We start from the raw sequence: 18,446 nt of genomic DNA, 5'->3' as shown, positions 1-18,446 counted from the left end.
TTTCCTTTTCAACTGGGTCATTTTTTCTCTTTATTTCTATTCAATTTCTAAAAAAAATTCTTGTGTGGACTGTGTAAGGAATGGGAGAAAATTATCTTCCTTTTGGAGGATTTTAATTTAACTTTTTCAGGTTCCTGTGGATATTACTAGTTAAGAATTACCTTAAACCAAGAACTTGGCTTGAGTTTCTGGACCAATCAAGAGATGCAACCTTGTAATAACTACATTTTCTAGCCTCTGTATTTAATGCTTTGGCATCTTGGACCTTTGCTGATCCTGGAGAGACTGAAAATCCCAGAGCTAGCCAATTTTTAGAGATAGTAAGAGACTCGCCTGCAAGTGTGCCTTTTATACACAAACCAACCAATCCATGGCATATAAGCGAACTACCTCCTCTGTTGGCTCTCACGCCGTAGGTCACTATCCCCCTCTCTAGTCACTTGAGGGTCCGATATCAGACAACTCTAGAAATTATTCAAACTAGCAAATCCTAACCTTTATTACCATGCCTCACTTGTTCCTTCTTGCAGAAATCACGATAAAGACTCATGTTTCACCTTGCTCCCTCTGCCTCTTGACTCACCATTGTGCTTCCCTGTGTGGCCCTGCACTGCATGGCACACTTCCTTCTCTTGGGAATTGTGGGTAACAAACTATCTTTTTGATCACAATCATCTCCTGATCTGTTGGCTTTATCATATTTGAATAATGGTAAAATCTACATTTTAATACAAACCCCAGGCTGCAAATATATGTGATAGTCAGCTTGACATTATAATGTCTCACGGATCTTTCTCCCCCCTTTACTTTTTCTCCTTTTTGTATTGCACCAACTCAAACTTGGGCATGGTCCTTTGGAAGTGAAGGATGGCAGATTTACTTCTAGTTTACACTTTCTTTGAATGTTTAGTCCAGTCATGCTCAGCACTATCTCTAGACCTATTAAATCAAAGTGTCTAGTGATGGATTCAGAGCTCAAGTATGAGCATTTTTAAAGAGCACCCCAGTTGATGTTTATGTGCAGCAAATTTTAAGAATTACTGGTTTAGTATTTTAACATCTAAAGGAGGTCTCCAACTAGACTTTTTTTTTTTGTCCCCTCAACATTATCTACTGACAAAGCTTAACCTTGTGCCATTTTGCAAGAGAAAAATATTTGAAGAGTTCAGCTCTGCTTTTTCAGAACAGGGAATGAAGTGTAGATTTGGGGTTGGGAGGCAACAAATTGATAAATAGTACAATCACACTGAGAATCACATGCAGTATTGTAGAGAACATGCTTAATATGTTAACATTGGACATGTTTAGCATAGTACCCAGAATATGGTAAGCAATTCGTATATATTATAATATCATTAAGTTTTCTATATAGTGCATTTTTATTTTTTTATTAAATGAGGCTGAAATTCTAATTAGTGACTCTAAGTGATGCAAGACAATGGATAATGTTTGGAAAGATAAGATAGTATTTATTATCTGTAAAGCTAAGAAAAAAATACGGCAATTACTTATTTGTTTCATAGCATTTAGGGAACAGCCTGATCTGTAATTAAGTTTTGAAATAGAAGTGTAAACCCCTAAAATAGCAGCAGACTATTTTGCTCAGACTCTAGTATGGACAATTCCAAGCGGAGAATTTTTAATCTTTAAACTAAACATATTTCCTCATTAATAAAGAGACTTTTCCATTGAAGCTTCATTGCCTTTCTTTTGTATCAAATGGAGTGGTATTGTTGTCTCATTAATCCTTGGTGCTCTTGGGAGGCAAGAGTATAGAATTATCCATCCCATTTTATATTGCCTTTACTTCTCAGAATTGGTTTAATATCATGCTTTTAAAAACAAGGTCCCTACTTTTCATTTTTCCTACAGTAGCAATAGATTAGCAATTTTTGATCCTGAATCATAATATTTTGTTAATTTAGTGCATGTTTTTTTGGTGCTATCTTTTAATTGAGATGTAATTGACATATTACATTATATTATCTCCAGTGTACAACATAATGATTTGATATATGTATATATTGTGAAATGATCACTGCAATAAGTATAGTTAACTCCTATCACCACACATTGTAATAAATTTTTCTTTCTTATAATGAGAACTTTTAAGATCTACCCTCTTAGCTACTTTCAAATATACAATACAGTATTATTAGCTATATTTACCATGCTGCACATTACATCCCCAGATACTCTTCACTTTAGGCAAGCTCTAGCTTTTGAACTCTGGCCCCTTATCTTATAATGCCTTCAAAACTGATGGTACATGGACTTGGGATCAAGATGGCAGAGTAGGAAGATCCTAGGCTCAGCCACTTCCACAGACACACAAAAACTCCCCTTACATGTAGAGCAACTACCTCTGAGAATGACCTGAAGAATAGCAGAAAAGTTTTCCACAACTAGGAACATAAAGAAAAAGCTACAGTGAGATCTGTAGGAGGGGTGGAAGTGCCGTCTGGTCAGGACCCACACTCCTGGTGTGGTACACCATAGGCAGGAGAGATATCACAGCCATGGAGGTCCTACTTGAGGAGTGAGGGGTATGAACCCCACATTGGGCTCCCCAGCCTTGGAGACCTGCACTGAGAAGATGACCCCCCCATAAAGCTTAGTGTTAAAAACCAGCAAGGCTACATCTAGGAGATGAGGGCTATAGGAAACTGAGACTCTGCTTTTAAAGAGTGCGTACAAAAACTTACACACTCTGAGGCCCAGCACAGAGGCAGCAGTTTGAAAAACACCTGCGTCTTATGTGAAGGAGATTCACTGTCTAATTTTAGAGAATGTACCAGAGGGGCACGAATTTGTTGTGACTTTCCCCAGGGATGGAGGTGTTCAAGGCTGCCATTGTTTTTTTGTTCACCTTCTACCTACCCAGTCTGGCTAGCTGGCACCATTTCTGACTCTTCTCATGTACCTTACCAATACCACTCACCCTGCCCTGGTGTTCCCTTGAGGATCTGCCACAGTGGTGCTCCTCCAAAGTGGCCCCTCACTCTGCCACACTGGCAGGTGGCATTGGCCAGCACTGGAGACTCTCCAAAGTCCCTCCAACCTCACCACACCTGGTGGAGAGCTTGCTGGCACTAGAGTCCCTCCAAAGTGGTCCCCTGTCCTGGCACACCCAGCAGGTGGCCTTGGCCAGCACCGGCATCCCCCCAAAGTGGCTCTAATCCTGGAGGTCTGGCACCACACAAGAGCCCTTGGAACAGTTGTGGCTGGGTTTCACAGACAGTTGCAGTGGAGGCCTGTCCCACTGACCAGCATGATTGCAGCTTTGTGGCCAAGCCTTGCAGCCATCAGTATCAGGAGTCAGTCCCCACACCAGCACACCCACAGCAATCAAAGCCCAGCCACAACAGGAGGGCACACTCAGCCTACATAGGAGACACCTCTGGAGCATCTGGCTCTGGTGAACAGGGAGACCACACTACTGGTCTCCACAGGACACCTTCTACATAAGGCCACTCCTTCGAGACTGGGAGGCATAGCTCATCTATCTAATACATAGAAACAAACACAGAGAATTAGGCAAAATGAGGAGACAAAGGAATATGTTCCAACTGAACATAACAAAACAAAACAAAACCTCAGAAAAATAACTAAACAAAATGGAGATAAGCAATCTACCACATAAAGAATTCAAAGTAATGGTCATAAAGATGCTCGCTGATCTCAGGAGAGGAATGGAGGAACACAGTGAGAACTTCAACAAAGAGATAGAAAATTTAAAATATAACGAGTCCGAGCTGAAGAATACAATAACTGAAATGAGAAATACACTGAGGGAATCAAGAGCAGATTAGATGATGTAGAAGAACAGACCAGTGATCTTGAAGACAGGGTAGTGGAAATCACCTATTTGGAACAGCAAAAAGAAAAAATAATAAAGAAAATGAGGATAGTTTAGGGAATCTCTGGGACAACATCAAGCATACTAACATTTGCATTATAGGGGTCCCAGAAGGGAAAGAGACAGAGAAAGGGACAAAGAAACTATTTGAGGAATTAATGGCTGAGAACTTCTCTACCCTGGCAAAGAAAACAGAAATCCAAGTTAGGAAGCACAGAGAGTCTGAAACAAGATGAACCCAAAGAGGCTCACAGTGAGACATATTATAATTAAAATGTCAAAAGTTAAAGATAAAGAGAGAACTTAAAAGCAGTAAGAGAAAAACAGCTAGTTATGTACAAAGGAGCCCCCATAAGACTGTCAACTGACTTTTCAGCAGAAATTTTACATGTCAGAAGGGAGTGGCATGACATATTCAAAGTGCTGAAAGGAAAACAACTTACAACCAATACTCTATGTGGCAGGTTTATCACTCAGCATTGAAGGAGAGAGGAAAAGTTTCCCAGACAAGCAAAAGCTAAAGTAGTTCATCACCACTAAGCTGACCTTACAAGAAATGTTGAAAGGACTTCTTTAAACAGAAAAGGAAAGGCCATAACTAGAAATTACTACAAAAACAACCAGAAAACAATTTTTAAAAAGTCAGTAAGTAAATACCTGTTGATAATTACTTTATATGTAAATGGAATAAATGCTCCAATCAAAAGACATGGGGTGGCTGAATGGATAAGAAACCAGACCCATATATATGCTGCATACAAGAGATTCAGTTCCTATCTAAAGATACACACAGACTGAAAGTAAAGGGATGGAAAAAGATATTATTCCTATACAAATTGAAACAAAGAGAAAGCCAGGGTAGCAATACTTATATCAGACAAGATAGACTTTAAAACAAAGATTGTAACAAGAGACAAAGAAGGGCTTTACATAACGATAAAAATATTGACCCAACAAGAGGATATAACACTTGTAAATATCTATGTACCAACATAGGAGCACCTAAATACAAAAAGCAAATATTAACAGATATAAAGGGAGAATTTGACAGTAATGCAATAATAGTAGGGAACTTTAACAGTTTAATTTAACTGATCCACTTAGATCAATGGATGGATTATCAAGACAGATTATCAGTAAGGAAACATTGGCCTCAAGTGACACATTAGACAAAATGGGCTTAATAGATATACAAGGGCATTCCATCTGTTACCGAACCTGAAGTGAGTTCGCTCACCTGTTGCGCAGCAAGCCAATCTCTGACACTGGGTGTGGTGGAAGAAAGTAGGAATTTTATTTTAGCACAGCGCTGAGCAAGGAGAGAGGGCAGCTAACACTGAAATCCCAAACTCCCCGAAAAGCTAAAAGGGTTTTCATTTGGGGTTTTAGGTAGGGGAGGGGGAGCATATGGCCTTGCTGGTCGGAGCTTTCCCACCAGCCTGTCTTTGGCCTTGAGACACTTGCAGAGAGGAGGGAGCCCATGACCTTGCTGGTCAGCAGCTTTCCCACCAGCCTGTATCTCTTTGTGGGAGGAGATAGTCCAGGTGCTTGTCCTTGACAGTGTCTGTCTCCATGGAGCATAGCGGATTCTAGAGCCAGGAAGCAAGAGAGTAAGCAGGGAATGAGTGTTTTGGTTTTAACCTCATATATGCTGAGTTTAATGTGGGGAAACTGATATCAGGGTCGGTATCACATCCACATACAGCAGAACGCACACTTCTTTCAATGCATATGGAACATTCTCCAGGATAGATCACATGTTAGGCCACGAAACATCTCAACAAGTTAAGATGATTGAAATCATATCAAGCATCTTTTCTGACAACAGAAGTATGAGACTAGAAATCAACTGCAAGAGAAAACAGAAAACACAAATGTGTAGAGTCTAAACAACATGATACTAAACAACCAGCGGGTCATTGAAAATATCAAATAGGAAATAAAAAAAATACCTTGAAACAAAGGAAAATGAAAATACAATGTTCCAAAATCTATGGGGCATGGCAAAAGCAGTTCTAAGAGAGAAGTTTATAGTGACACGGGCCTATCTCAGAAAACAAGAAAAATCTCAAAAAATCTGACCTTATACCCAAAGGAACTAGAAAAAGAAGAACAAAGAAAAACCCAGTTTGTAGAGGGAAGGAAATAATAAAGATAAGAGCAGAAATAGATGAAATATCCACTAAAAACAATGGAAAAACTCAGTGAAACTAAGTGTTGGTTCTTTGAAAAGATAAGCAAAATTGATAAACCTTTAGTCAGACTCATCAAGAAAAAAAGAGAGAGGGCCCAAATAAATAAAATCAGAAATAAAAGTGAAGCAGTTACAATTGACACCACAGAAATACACAGGATCATAAGAGATTACTATGAACAATTATACAGCATGGAAAACCTAGAAGGATTAGATAAACTCCTAGGAATGTATAATCTTCCAAGACTGAATCAACAAGAAATAGCAAATCTGAGTAGATCGATTATCAGTATTGAAATTGAATCAGTACTAAAAAAACTCCCAAGAAACAAAAGTCCAGTACCAGATGGCTTCACAGGTGAATTCTACCAACATTTAAAGAAAAGTTAATACATATCCTTCTCAAACTACACCAAAAAATTGAAGAGGAAGGAATGTTTCCAAACTCATTTTATGAGGCCAGCACTACCCTGATATCAAAACCAAACATAGTACAAAAAAAATTACAGGACAATATCCCTGATGAACATGGATGCAAAAATCCTTAACAAAACATTAGCAAACTGAATTCAGCAATACATTCAAAGGATCATACACCATGATCAAGTGGGATTTATCCGAGAGGTGCAAGGATGTTTCAATATCTGTAAATCAATCAATGTGATACACCACATGAACAAAACTAAGGGTAAAAATCACGTGATCATCTCAACAGATGCAGAAAATGTTTTTGAGAAAATTCAACATCTATTTTTGCTAAAAACTCTTGACAAAGTGGGTACAGAGGGAATATACCTCAACATCATAAAGGCCAGCGATGAAAACCCACAGCTAACATTATACTCAATGGTGAAAACCTGAAAGCATTTCCTCTAATATCAGGAACAATGCAAGGATGCCTGGTGTTCTCACTTTTATTCAACATAGTATTGGAAGTCCTAACCACAGCAATCAGACAAGAAAAAGAAATAAAAGGCATAGAAATTGGAAAAGAGGGAATCAAACTGTCGTTTGCAGATGACATGATACTGTATATAGAGATTCCTAAAGACTCCACCAAAAAAGTATTAGAACTAATAAATGAATTCAGTAAAGTTACAACTTACAAAATTAATATACAAAAATCTGTTACATTTCTCTAAACTAATAAGAATCTATCAGAAAGAGAAATTAAGAAAACAATCCCGGGGCCAGCCTGGTGGCATGGTGGTTAAGTTTGTGTGCTCTGCTTCTGCAGCCCAGGGTTTATTGGTTTGGATCCTGGCCACAGACCTGCACAGCTCATCAAGACATGCTGAGGCAGCATCCCACATACAAAATAGAGGAATATTGGCACAGAAGTTAGCTCAGGGACAATCTTCTTCATAAAAAAAAGAGAAAACAATCCCATTTACAGTTACATCAAAAAGAATAAAATACCTAGGAATAAATTTAACCAGAGAAGTGAGAGACCTGTATTTTGAAAATTATAAGACACTGATGGAAGAAATTGAAGACAACACAAATAAATAGAAAGCTAAAGTGCGCTCATGGACTGGAAGAATTAATATTGTTAAAATGTCCATAGTACCCAAAGCAATCTACAGATTCAATGCAATCTCTATAAAAATACCAATGACATTTTTCACAGAACTAGAACAAATAATCCTAAAATTTATATGGAAACACCAAAGACCCTGAATAGACAAAGAAATCTTGAGAAAGAACAAAACTGGAGATATCAAACACCCTGATTTCAAACTATACTACAAAGCTATAGCAGTCAAAACAGTATAGCACTGGCACAAAAACAGGCACATAGATCAATGGAACAGAATAGAAAGCACCAAAATAAATCTAGGCTTATATGGTCAGTTAATTTACAACAATGAAGGCAAGAATATACAACGGGGAAAAACACGGTGTTGGAAAGACTGGCCAGTTACATGCAAAAGAATGAAACCAGACCACTCTCTTACAACACACCTAAAAATAAATTCAAAATGGATTAAAGATTTAAATATAAGACCTGAAACTATAAAACTCCAGGAAGAAAACAGAGGCAGTAAACTATTTGACATCGGTCTTAGCAATAGTTTTTTGGATCTGTCTCCTCAAGCAAGGGCAACAAAAGCAAAAATAAACAAATGGGACTACATCAAAATAAAAAGCTTTTGCACGGGGAAGGATACCATCAACAAAATGAAAAGGCACTCTACTGAATGGAGAAGATATTTGCAAATGATATATCTGATAAAGAGTTCATACCCAAAATATATAAAAAGCTCATACAACTCAATAGCGAAAAACCAAACAATCCATTTAAAAAATGGGCGGAAGATCTGAATAGACATTTCTCCAAAGAAGACATATAGATTGCCAACAGACACATGAAAAGATGATCAACATTACGAATCATCAGGAAATGCAACTCAGAGCCATGATGAGATATCACCTCACACCTGTCAGAATGGCTATCACCAAAAAGACAACAAATAGCAAGTGTTGGCAAGGATGTGGAGAAAAGGGAACTCTGTGCACTTTTGGTGGGAATGTAAATTGGTGCAGCCACTATGCAGAACGGTATGGAGGTTCCTCAAAAAATTAAAAATAGAACTACTATAAGATCCAGCAACTCCACTTTCGAGTATTTACCTGAAGAAAACAAAAATACTAATTAAAAAAGATACGTGCACCCCTATCTTCATTGCAGTGTTATTTACAATGGGTAAGATCTGAAAGTGGTGTGTGCCCATCAATATATGAAGGGATAAAGAAGATGTAGTATGTATATACAATAGAATATTACTCAGCATAAAAAAGAGTGAAATCCTGCCATTTGTGACAACATGGATGGATCTAGAGGGTATTAACTAAGTGAAATTAGTCAGACAGAGAAAGACAAATACCATGTTATTTCACTTATACATAGAATCTAAAAAACCAAAGCAAATAAAACAGAAACAGACTCCTAGATACAGAGAATAAGCTGCTGGCTCCCAGAGGGAAGGGGGTGAGAGGTTGGGCAAAATAGGTGGAAGGATTATGAGGTACAAATTTCCAATTATAAGATAAATAAACTATGGGGATACACCATAGGGAATATAGTCACTAATATTGTAATGACTTTGTGTGCTGACAGAAAGTTACTAGACTTATCATGGTGATCATTTTGTAATCTATATAACATAATGTATATAACATAAAGTAATGTATATAACCTGAAAATAACGTAATATCATGTGTCAACTATACTTTAATTAAAAAAACTGATGGTATGTTCCATTGTTTGGCAAATGCTATCAGGAAAGAGCAGCTTCAATGCTCCACCTACCTCTTTGGGTTCCCACTTTCCCTTGGAATTTGGCCTAGTAATATCACTCATTACTAGTTTGCCAAAATTATCTTTGCTTTTAAAAAGATTAAATTAAAAAAATTAGTTTATTGAGGTCATATTGGCTTATAAAATTGTGTAATTTCAGGCATTCATTATTATCTATCAGTTTCTGTACAGACTGCATCGTGCTCACTGCCAGTAGGCTAGTTTTTATCCATCACCGTACATATGTGCCCCTTTACCCCTTTCACTCTCCCTCCACCCCTTCCCCTCTGGTAACCACTAATCTGTTCTCCTTATTCCTGTTTGTTTATCTTCCACATTTGAGTGAAATCATGTGGTGTTTGTCTTTCTCCATCTGGCATATTTTGGTTAGCATAATTCCCTCAAGCTCCATCCATGTTGCTGCAAATGGCACGATTTTATCAAAAAGGTTAAACTTTTTCTTTTTTTAAAAATTATTTTATTGAGGGGTTGGCCTGGTGGTCCAGCGGTTAAGTTCGCACGTTTTGCTTCTGTGGCCCAGAGTTCACTGGTTCGGATCCTGGGTGTGGACCTATGCACCACTTGTCAAGCCATGCTGTGGCAGGTGTCCCACATATAAAATAGAGGAAGAAGGGCACGAATGTTAGCTCAGGGCCAGTCTTCCTCAGCAAAAAGAGGAGGATACGCAGCAAATGTTAGCTCATGGCTAATCTTCCTCAAAAAATATTATTTTATGGAGATCATTAATGGTTTATAACATTGTGTAATTTCAGGTTACATTACAATTTATTAACTTCTGTATAGACTTCATCATGCTCACGACCAGTAATCTAATTTTTATCCATCACCATACATATGTGCCTCTTTACCCCTTTCGCCCACCCGCATAACCCCCTTCTCTTCTGGTAACCACTAATCTATTCACTTTTCCCCATATATTTGTGTATCTTCCATATATGAGTGAAATCATGTAGTATTTGCCTTGCTCTCTTTGGCTTATTTCACTTAACAGCATACCCTCAAAGTCCATCTATGTTGTTGAAAATGAGATGATTTTGTCTTTTTTTATGACCATTGCATATATACACTGCACCTTCTTTATCCATTCATCTGTAGAAGGGCACTTGGGTTGCTTCCTCATCTTGGCTGTTGTGAATAATGCTTCAATGAACACAGGGGTGCATAAATCTCTTTGAATTGTTGATTTCAAGTTCTTTGGATAAATACCCAGTAGTGGGATAGCTGGATAGTATGGTATTCCTATTTTCAATTTTTTGAGAACTCTCCATACTGTTTTCCAGAGTAGCTGCACCAGTTTGCATTCCCACCAGCTGTGTATGAGGGCTCCTTTTTCTCCACGTCCTCTCCAACACCTACCATTTTTTGTCTTGTTAATTATAGCTATTCTGACAGGTGTAAGGTGATATCGCATTGTAATTTTGATTTGCATTTCGCTGATAATTATTGATGGCGAACATCTTTTCATGGGTCTGTTGGCCATCTGTATATCTTCTTTGGAAAAATGTTTGTTCATATCCTCTGCCCATTGTTTGATCGGATTGTCTGTTTTTTGTTGTTGAGTTGTATGAATTCTTACATATTTTGGATATTAACCCCTTGTAGGATATATGATTTGCAAATACTTTCTCCCAATTGGTGGGCTGTCTTTTCATTTTGTTCATTGTTTCCTTTGCCTTGCAGAAGCTTTTAAGTCTGATGTAGTCCCATTTGTTACTTTTTCTTTAGTTTCCCTTGCCTTGGTAGACATGGTTTCAAAAAGATGCTGCTAAGACCAAGGCCAAAGAGTATACTGCCTGTATTTTCTTCTAGGAGTTTTATGTTTTCAGGTCTTAAATTCAAGTCTTTAATCCATTTTGAGTTAATTTTTGTGAATGGTGCAAGATAATGGTCTACTTTCATTCTTTTGCATGTGGCTCCAGTTTTCCAAACACTGTTTATTGAAGAGATGTCCCTTTCGCCATCGTATGTTCTTGGCTTCTTTGTAGAAGATTAGCTGACCATAGATATATGGTTTTCTTTCTGTCCTTTCGATTCTGTTCCATTGATCTGTGTGTCTGTTTTCTGCCAGTATCATACTGCTTTGATTTCTAAAGCTTGTAGTATATTTTGAAGTCCCTGATTGTGATGCCTCCAGCTCTGTTGTTTTTTCTCAGGATTGCTTTGGCTATTTGAGGTCTTTTGTTGTTCCATATAAATTTTGGGATTCTTTGTTCTATTTCTGTGAATAATATCATTGGGATTCTGATTGGGATTGCATTGAATCTGTAGATTGCCTTAGGTATTATGGACATTTTTGCCTTTGTTTATTCTTCCAATCCATTAGCATGGCATATCTTTCCATTTCTTTATATCATCTTTAATTACTTTCAATAATATCTTATAGTTTACAGTGTATAGGTCTTTCACTTCTTTGGTTAAATTTATTCCTAGATAGCTTGTTCTTTTTGTTATGATTGTAAATGGGATTGTATTCTTGACTTCTCTTCCTGCTAGTTCATTGTTAGTGTATAGAACTGCAATTGATCTTTGTAGGTGATTTTGTACCCTGCAACTTTGTCCTCATTGTTGATTATTTCTAATGATTTTCTGATGGATTCCTTAGGGTTTTTTATGTTTAGAATCATGTCATCTGCAAACAGCAAGAGTCTAATTTCTTCCTTTCCAATTTGGATTTCTTTTATTTCTTTTTCTTGCCTAATTGCTCTGGTCAAAACCTCTAGTACCATGTTGAATAGGAGTTGTGAGAGTAGGCACATTTGTGTTGTTCCTGTTCTCACAAGGATGGCTTTCAGTTTTTCACTGCTGAGTATGATGTTGACTGTGGGTTTGCCATATGTGGCCTTTATTATGTTGACATACTTTTCTTCTATACCATTTTATCAATGGTTTTTATCATACAGGGATGTTGGATCTTGTCAAATGTTTTCTCTGCATCTTTTGAATTGTTCGTGTGATTTTTATTTCTCATTTTGTTAGTGTGGTGTATCACATTGATTGACTTGTGGATGTTGGACCATCCCTGTGTTACTGGAATAAATCCCACTTGATCACGGTGTATGATCCTTTTAATATATTGCTGTTTTTGGTTTGCCAGTATTTTATTGAGGACTTTTGCATCTATGTTCATCAGGGACATTGGTCTGTAATTTTCCTTCTTTGTGCTGTCTCTATCAGTTTTTGGGGTCAGGGTAATGTTTACCTCATAGAATCACTTAGGAAGCATTCTGTATGTTTCAGTTTTTTGGAATAGTTTGAGAAGGATAGGTCTTAAATCTTCTTTGAATGTTTGGTAGAATTCTCCACAGAGGCCAGTGGTCCTGGAGTTTTTTTGTGGGGGAGGTTTTTGACTACTGTTTCAATCTCTTTACTTTGGACTGGTGTATTCAGATTCTCCATTTCTTCTTGATTCAGTTTTGGGACTTTGTATGAGTCTAAGAATGTATTCATTTCTTGTAGGTTATCCAATTTGTGGGCATATAGTTTTTCATGGTATTCTCTTATAAGCCTTTGTATTTCTGTGGTATCCATTGTAATTTCTCCTCTTCATTTCTAATTTTATTAATTTGAGGCTTCTCTCTCTTTTTCTTAGTGAGTCTGCCTAAGGGTTTGTCAATTTTGTTTATCACCTCACAGAACCAGTTCTTAGTTTCATTGATGCTTTCTTCTGGTTTTTTTTTTTTTTTTTTAGTCTTTCATTTATTTCTGCTCTAATTTTTATAATTTCCCTCCTTCTACTGACTTTGGGCTTTGTTTGTTCTTCTTTTACTAGTTCTGTTAGCACAGTTTAAGATTATTTATTTGAGATTTTTCACATTTGTTGAGGTGGGCCTGTATTGCTATAGCTTTTCCTCTTATAACCACTTTTGCTGCATTCCATAAGAGTTGGTATGTTGTATTTTTATTTTCATTTGTCTCCAGGTGCTTTTAATTTTCCTTTGATGTCTTCATTGACTCGAGGGTTGTTCAGTAGCATGTTGTTTAGTCTCCACATATTTGTGACTTCCTCAGTTTTTTTCTTGTAGATGATTTCTAGTATCTTAGTGTTGTGGTCAGAAAAGATGCTTGAGATGATTTCAATCTTCTTAAATTTATTGAAGCTTGCCTTGTTTCACAACATATAGTCTATCTTTGAGAATGTTCCATGTGCACTTGAGAGAAGAATGTGTATTCTGTTTTCGGATCGAATGTTCTCTTACATCTATTATGTCCATCTGATCAAGTGTTTTGTTTAAATTCACGATTTCCTTGTTGACTTTCTGTCTGGATGATCTGTCCATAGATGTAAGTGGGGTGTTGAGGTCCCCTACTATTATTGTGTTGCTTTTAATTTCTCCCTTTATGTCTGTTAATAGCTGCTTTATATACTTTGGTGCTCCTGTGCTGGGTGCATATATATTCACAAATGTTATATCCTCTTTATGGAATGTCCCTTTTATCATTATATACTGCCCCTCTTTGTCTCTCATTGTCTTTTTTATTTTGAAGTCTGCTTTGTCTGATATAAGTATGGCAACATCTGCTTTCTTTTATTTGCCATTTGCTTGAAGTATCATCTTCCATCTCCACTCTGAGTGTATGTTTGTCTTTAGAGCCTAGATGCATTTCCTGGAGGCAGCATATTGCTGGGTCTTGTTTTGTAATCCATCCAGCCACTCTTTGTCTTTTGATTGGAGGATTCAATCCATTGACTTTTAGAGTGTTTAGAGATATCTGAGGGCTTAATACTGACATTTTATTTCTCGTTTTCTGGATGTTCTATATTTCCATTGCTTTTCTTCCTTTGTATTTCTGACAGCCATTTCATTTGGTGGTTTATGTGATGGTTTTTTCAGTTTTCTTTTTATTTATGAATTATAGCTCTGCTCTGATTTTTTGTTTAGTGGTTACCATGAGGTTTGTATAAAAGATCCCATAGATGAGAGAGCTATTGTCTGATAGTCTCTTATCTCCATGAGCCTGATGAGGTTCCATCTCCCAACTTCCCCTTCTGAGTTATTGTTGTCACAAATTATTCTGTATTGTGTTGTGAGTTTATTACTAAGTTGAAGTGTTTTTAGTTACTTTAGTTGCTTTCCTTTCCTTTTTATTTTAAGTTATAATTGAATATTTGCTTCCCTGTTCTGAAAGAGAGTTGCTATTTTCTGATTTTGTTTGTCTTTTTATCTCCTTTCTCAAAGCTTGTCTTTTTGTTTCAGGTGTGAGGTCATCTTTAATCACTTCTTTTAAAGGGAGGTCTAGTGGCAATGAACTCCCTCAGCTTTTGTTTATCTGGGAAAGCTTTTATTTCTCCATCTTACCTAAAGGATAATTTTGCCATGTAGGGTATTCTTGGCTATAAGTTTTTGTCTTTCAGTATTTTGACTATATCATTCCATTCTCTCCTAGCCTGTAAGGTTTCAGCCAAGAAATATGCTGAAAGCCTGATAGGGGTTCCTTTGTAGAGTATTTTCTTCTGCCTTTTTTTCTTTTTCACTGACTTTTGTCAGTTTACTATTATACACCTTGGCGAAGATCTTTTAATATTGATGTAACTAGACATACTATTAGCTTCATGTATTTGTAAGTCTGGTTTTTTCCTCAGGTTTGGGAAATTCTCAGGTACTATTTTCTTTGAGCAAGCTCTCTGCTCCGTTCTCTCTTTGGAATACCTATAATTCTTATGTTACTTTTTCTAATTGAGTCAGATATTTCTCTAAGAATTCCTTCATTTAAAAAAAAATCTTAGGGGCTGGCCCAGTGGCACAACAGTTAAGTTTGCACCATCCACTTTGGTGGCCCAGGGTCTGCTGGTTCAGATCCTGGGTGCGGACGTGGCACCACTCATCAAGCCATGCTGTGGCAGGCATCCCACATATAAAGTAGAGGAAGAAGGGCACAAATGTTAGCTCAGGGCCAGTCTTCCTTAGCAAAAAGAGGAGGATTGGTAGCAGATGTTAGCTCAGGGCTGATCTTCCTCAAAAAAAAAAAATCTTAATTCTCTCTCCTCCTCCACCTGTAGCATGTCTGTATTTCTATCCTTCAAGTCACTAATTCTTTCCTTCATAACATCAGAACTATTTTAAGGATTCTAGATTATTTTTTTATTTCATTAATTATGTTTTTTTTCCAGAATTTCTCCTTGTTTTTTAAAAAATAGTTTCAATCTCTTTGGTGAAGTATTCCTTCTTCTCATTAATTTTATTCCTGAGCTCACTGAGCTGTCTTTCTGAATTTTCTTGTAACTTGTTGAGTTTCTTCATGACAGCTATTTTGAATTCTCTGTCATTTAGATTATAAATTTCTGTGCCTTCAGGGTTTGTTTTTAGAGAATTGTTATTTTCCTTCTGGTCTGAATTGTTGCTGTAGTTTCTCATGGTGTTTGATAAACCGATCTTTTGTCAATGCATCTGTGGTAATATTAGGTTGCAGCTTCTATCTGCTACTGCTAGGGGGAAGCAGGAGCTGTGATTCTGATCTCACCCCATCTGCTGGAAGTTTTCAGGGTACTATGGGCATTTGCACAAGCTGGGAGAGTGTCCAGGTGCACATGTCAATCTGCTGCTGCCTCTTCTTAGGGTTATGCCAGCTGCTGTGCTTGATGGGTGGGCTTCTCCCTGGGTCCAAGCCTGGGCCACTCCTTGGGGACACAGGGGCATGGTGGAATCTCCCCCTGCTGGGAAAGTAATCATGAGTGGGCTAAGGGATACTGTCACTCTTCCTACAGTCACTTCAAGCATGTTACCACTTTCTGGGTACAGTGGTATTATGAGAACTCATGCCAGCCAGGAAATATTTCGTGAATGTGTACAGGGCTGCTGGGGAAGGATAGGGGAGCTCTGACCTATCTCCACCACTTCCTGGAGAGCCAGTCCATCCAACTTGAGATGTATAGCTGTGTGGGTCTCTCAGGTGTCCTGTTATGCTGTGTTGGTTTCCTCCATTGGTCAATGATTGCCCATTTAGTTGTAGTTCAAAGGGGGGGGGGGGAAGATAAAGAAAACAGCTCACTGTGTCATGTTCCTGACATCACTTCCTGAACTTTTTCTTAATCTAGAATTTTAAATTGTTTTCAGGACAAGGCTTTGCCTGAAAAGATTATTCAGGTTAGGTCACCATATTTCTCAATTCTGAGGCTTTAGTTACTTCCAATACTTATTGTCTGCTCATTTTGTCTCTTGCTTCTATTTTTAAACCCATTGTAGCAGTGCAGTCATGGTAGACAGTCAGCATACTGCTCTGTCCTACCTCAAGTCTCTTTCTCCTATCCTCTCTCAGGCTTTCTTCAAGCTGTGAAAAGCAGCCCATTATTTCACAAGCACAGGGTGTAAGTTTAGGGGGGTTTAAGAGCCATTTGGTAAGTCTCAATCAATGGGAAATATGGGTTGTTGGATTAATCCCTACATTGCCCTTCAGAAGATAATTCAGACATGCGTTCTAAATAGTTCTTCTGACTTTCCCTATTGGGATTGATCTCCAGTTTCCCACAATGGTAACCAACTCAATAATTCACCTTTTTGAATTTTCTGTTTCCCCTGTTTTACTCTCCCTTTTCCCCTTCTCCCTTTCTCTGGCTTCCTGTTATCACTCCCCAAATAAACTACATGTATTCAAGTCTCTTTTCCTGGGAGGAAGAATCCAAGTAGAAACACATTCTTTCTATAAGAGCTTAAGACTTTACTACTTCTCTCATCATTGAAATTAACCTTTAAAGAAAGTACGTTGTATCAATGTTTATGTTAGGAAACATATAGAGGCAAAATGATCATTGCAAACATATGATGTATTTGTATATGTGGACTTCTATCCTATTATAATCAAATTTCTATAAATTCTATAGTGATATCAATAAAGCACTTTTCACAGGAAAATTTACTCATTCACGTATTACTGGATATATTATGAATTTGACCACATGATGGCAGTACCTACAGGCCTTTATATCTTAGGTGTAGCCTTGTGTTGCATTCGTAAGGAACAAGGAACTGTGTTGTTCCTTAATCTGTGCTTGGGATGGAAAGGCTATGTCTAGCACACGCAGGTGGAAATACCCCTGAAAAGTCTGTATAACCTTCACCAATGCCCAGCTCATGCAGTCTAGCTGACATCACCTTGCCATGTACCCAAATATTAGGCTTGCTCACTCACTCACAGAATACCTGAGCAAATATCCCCTCCCCTCCAACCAAACCAGCCTCTTCTTCATTCCCACTGACTATACTCCATCAACACTTATTTCTCTTTGGCATATCTAGGAGCTACTGGTGGTGCTATGTTGTTGGGAGTTAGACAATTAGTTGTGCAGACATGTGGATGCATGGCCCAGGCACCTAGGCAGGAATTCACTTGGATGATGCTCAGACAGATGGAGTAAACACACTCCTTTCCCGCATCTATGTACCACAACAATAAGGTTTTTATATATTGTTTGACCCAAACGGCTCTAGAAGCAGACACTCAGATTGAGATTCTGGAATTGACCATTGACCTGTAAAACAATGATACATGGGGTGGTGATAACCCCTAGCATGTAGTAGCATCACATTTTTTTTTAAAGATTTAATTTTTTTCCTTTTTCTCCCCAAAGCCCCCCAGTACATAGTTGTATATTCTTCGTTGTGGGTCCTTCTAGTTGTGGCATGTGGGACGCTGCCTCAGCGTGGTTTGATGAGTGGTGCCATGTCTGCACCCAGGATTCGAACCAATGAAACACTGGGCTGCCTGCAGCAGTGCGCGCGAAATTAACCACTCAGCCACGGGGCCAGCCCAGTAGCATCACATTTACTTAAACCAGAGGTGAGCAAACTATGGCCCATGGCCACCTCTGTCCCATTGTCAGCTTTTGTAAATGAAGTCTTATTGGAATGCAGCCACAGACATTGGTTTCCCTATTGTTTGTGGATGCTATTACTAATAGTTGTGACAGAGATCCTGTGGCCTGAAAATCCTGAAATATTTACTCTCCGGCCCTTTATGAAAAAGTTTCCACAGAGAAGGAGGATGGTGTGGTAAGTGGAGGAGCAGAGGTGGGAGGAGAACTCGCTTCATCCTCACACAGCCCAGCTTCCTCAGGCCTCTCTCTGCTGCACCTCTCC

The sequence above is a fragment of the Equus quagga genome, chromosome 18 (assembly GCF_021613505.1).
Source record: "Equus quagga isolate Etosha38 chromosome 18, UCLA_HA_Equagga_1.0, whole genome shotgun sequence".
Taxonomy (NCBI): Eukaryota; Metazoa; Chordata; class Mammalia; order Perissodactyla; family Equidae; genus Equus; species Equus quagga.
This window is presented reverse-complemented; position numbering follows the sequence as displayed.